Source organism: Ziziphus jujuba, chromosome 5 (assembly GCF_031755915.1).
Source record: "Ziziphus jujuba cultivar Dongzao chromosome 5, ASM3175591v1".
Classification (NCBI taxonomy): Eukaryota; Viridiplantae; Streptophyta; class Magnoliopsida; order Rosales; family Rhamnaceae; genus Ziziphus; species Ziziphus jujuba.
The window spans coordinates 4,595,850-4,600,000 of record NC_083383.1 but is presented as its reverse complement, the minus strand read 5'-3'; the positions used below and the strand labels follow the sequence as shown (position 1 = coordinate 4,600,000).

At 28.8% G+C, this 4,151-nt stretch overlaps 1 pseudogene; it reads left to right on the top strand.

Annotated features, from left to right (window-relative positions):
* The window catches only part of LOC125419972 (protein TIC 214-like), a 1,069-nt pseudogene extending 258 nt beyond the window's left edge, over window positions 1–811 (top strand).
* Window positions 812–4,151: the final 3,340 nt, after the last annotated feature.

Below are 4,151 nucleotides of genomic sequence, written 5' to 3'. Positions count from 1 at the left end.
TTGTTCCATTTCTTATGGAACAATCACAAACACATTTTTGATTATGGATCTATTAATAGAAATTCAATGCGTAATCTTAGCATTCAACTTGTATTCCTGAATAATCTCATTTTTCAATTATTCAACCATTTCATTTTACCAAGTTCAATGTTAGTCAGATTAGTCAACATTTATATGTTTCGATGCAACAACAAGACGTTATTTGTAACAAGTAGTTTTGTTGGTTGGTTAATTGGTCACATTTTATTCATGAAATGGGTAGGATTGGTATTAGTCTGGATACAGCAAAGTAATTCTATTAGATCTAATGTACTTATTAGATCTAATAAGTACCTTGCGTCAGAATTGAGAAATTCTATGGCTCGAATCTTTAGTATTCTCTTATTTATTACCTATGTCTACTATTTAGGCAGAATACCATCACCCATTGTTACTAAGAAAATGAAAGAAATGGAAGAAAGGGAGGAAAGTGAGGAAAACACAGATGTAGAAATAGAAAAAAACTTTAGAAACGAGCGGGACTAAACAGGAACAAGAGAGATCCACCGAAGAAGATCCTTCTCCTTCCCTTTTTCGGGAAGAAAAGGAGGATCCGGACAAAATCGATGAAACGGAAAAGATACGAGTGAATGGAAAGGAAAAAACAAAGGATGAATTCCACTTTAAAGAGACACACTGTAAAAATAGACCTGTTTATGAAACTTATTATATGGATGTGGATGAAAATCAAGAAATATTCTACTCTGGGTTGAAAAACCTCTTGTTAATGTTCTTTTTTACTATAAACGATATCTATAAATTAAAAAATTGATTGAGTTAACTTGAGTTAACTTAAGTTGAGTTAAGTTTTTTTTATTTTTTATAATTTTTTTTTATAAATTAAAAGAAAATAACAAGTAAATTAATAAAAAGATTAACACATAAGGTGTATAGACTAAGCGATAGGAAGAAATTCAACCGCCCCCAACATATTTGATACCTTCTCTACCCAAAAACTCGCAATACCGACACCATTCGTAATTCCATCAATTATTCGTTTATCAAAAAAATGAGTTAGTTGAGCCAGTCCTCTTATACCTTTAGTTAAGCATATTGCATAAAAAACATCTATGTAACCACGATTATATGACCAATCATATATCCCATTTAATAGTTTTTCCCCAAGAATTTTTCTTTTTTTAGGAATACTTTTAACAAATGAATTATAGAAATTCAAATTTTGTAAAGAGAAATAAATCGGCTTACGTAAAAAAGACGCTATAAGGACTCCAAAAAAAGCTATACTGAATGAAAAAGTTGTGTTTGAAATAAATTCATACAAATCCATAGAAGTATTTGGATTTGGATCTAAAAGGTTTATCGTTGGGTTTAACAATTTTGATAATATATCCAAATCCACAGCTTCTTGATTGAATTGATTGAAGAAAGAAATTCCTATGAATCCAATGAACAAAGTAAATAGTACTAATACAAGCATAGGAAATAGCATAGTATTGTCTGATACCTATGGATATGAGAAAGTGTTCTTAGTTCCAAAATGACTAATAGTAATAAAAGGGTGGATCATGCTTCTTAGATCGAATTGATAGTAATCTAAGAAGCATGATGCGCCCTTTCATTATTATTCATTGTTAATAAAGTTAATAAAGTAACATTTTTTTAATAACTTTTTGCCCTTCTTTACCCCATAGAGATATTGAATAGAACGAGCTATTTTTTTTTTCCACTATAACTTTGAAACTGAAGGTTTAAATGTCCTTCAAAAGTAAGTAAATAGATCCGAAACATATAAAATACAGTTAAGCCAGATGTGGAACAAGCGATTACTGCAAAAATTGGAGAATATAACCAACTATCTCTAAGAATTTCATCTTTGGACCAAAAACACGCAATGGGTGGAATACCACACAGAGAAAGTGTACCTAATAAAAATGCAATTTTTGTAATTGGTACATGTTTTCGTAAATCGCCCATAAAAACCTTATTCTGGCTTTTATTTAGAAAATATCCAACAATTGTTTCCATGGAATGAATAATTGATTCGGATCCTAAAAACAACAATGCTTGCGAATAACCATGAGTAATCAAATGAAATAAAGCCGCTCGATAAGACCCCATACCTAGAGCCAACATCATATAACCCAATTGAGATATTGTAGAATAAGCTAAACCCCTCTTAATATCTTTTTTAGCAAGAGCTAAAGTGGCTCCTTAAAGTAATGTTATTATCCCAATAAAAGCTATTAGATTCATTATGAAAGGTACAACTATGAAAAGCGGAAGAAGCCGAGCTTCAAGAAAAATTCTGGCTGCTACCATAGTAGCAGGGTGTATAAGAGCAGAAATAGGGGTAGGTCCTTCCATAGCATCGGGTAACCGTACATGAAGGGGGAATTGGGTAGATTTAGCAACTGCACCGGCAAATAATAGATAGGCACACAAAGTAACAAATAAAAAATCAACTTCATTATTATCAACCACATTATTAAATATTTCAAACAAATCCCTATATTCTAAACAAATCCCTATATTTAAAAAACCTAAAATTCCTAATAATAACCCAAAATACCCTACATGATTAATTACAAATGCCTTTTGACAAGCAGTTGCCGCAATAGGTCTGGTGAACCAAAAACCTATTAATAGATAAGAACACATTCCAACTAATTCCCAAAAAAAAAAAAATTGTATCAAGTTTGAACTAGTAACTAATCCTAATATTGAAATATTAGAAAAACCCATATAAGTAAAAAATCTCAAATATCCCTGATCATGAGACATATAATTATCACTATAAATAAGAACCATAATTCCAACAGTAGTGATTAATATTAACATAAGAGAAGTAAGTGAATCAATTAAGTAGCCAAATTCTAAAGAAAAATCATTATTAATGGTCCAAGACCATACATATAGATAAATAGAACTGTTATTTATTTGTTGAATACATATATGGGTGGAAAAATCATAACTATACTTAACGGTAAAACACTAGGAAAAACCCACATACGGCGAAGATTTTTTATTGCCATTGGAAAAAATAGAAGTCCTACTCCTATTAACATAGGAGTTGGAAGGAGAATGAAGATGTGATCCATGAATATTGATATGCATATTCCATAAAAAGAATCTTTTTGTCTTAATTAATTGTTTCTGATTCATCGGCTTTTATTTCTATTGAAAAGGGTCAGTAAATAAAAAAAGTTAAGATATACAAAACTGAAATAGAATTTTATAGCTTTAATTATTCTGAATGTTTCTCAACTACCTCAAATATTTCAAATCAAGAGGTTAGAGTTGGTCAAACGATATGACCAAGTTACTAGTGAAAAAGAAATACGTTTTTTATTAAATTATTAAGTCAAATTTTATGAAGATACAAAAATGAAAATTTACATTTTTATTACTATTACATATTACAATAATTTATTTATATATATAGAGAAAGGATAAAAAAATTTCACAAAAATAGTTTTTTATTGTGATATGAAGCAGAAATAACCCTAATTTAACTCATAAAATAAAAGTTATTTATTTTAGTTTTAGTTGGATTATTCAGAATCAGTAACGAATTTGAACCGATTGATTGTCTTCTATTCCAATAAAATACATTTGTCGGAAAGGTTATGATAAAGAAACTATGACTTCAACATGTGACTTTATATAAAATTTGAAGAAGGAATTCCTAAAATAGATTTTATAAAGCCATCTATCCTGTATCTTTTCGCAAATTAACTACTAGTCTCATTCTAATTTTTACAATTAAACTAGATTTACTCATTTATCGAGCTTGACTAAATAAAATGAATAATTAATAGAAACAAATTACTAAAGTTTTTTTTTCATAAAGAATAAAGATAGGGGTTGGGTTATTAAACATTTTGATGTATTTTATTCCATGTAAAAAATTTTGGATGACGAAAAAAAAAAATTAAACAGAGATAGAAAGGCACAGGTTTTTTCTTTGTATTTGTTTTTTTTCTCATATCAACTCCAATCAATTCTAGTTCTATTGTATAGTAGATTCTATAGATATAGAAGATATCAATTTGAAGGAAGATATAAGAGTACCAATAAAATAAATACAAATCTTTCTTCCAGATGTTGTATCAAATTGTATGGAATAGAAAAAAAAACAAATAAAAAAATTT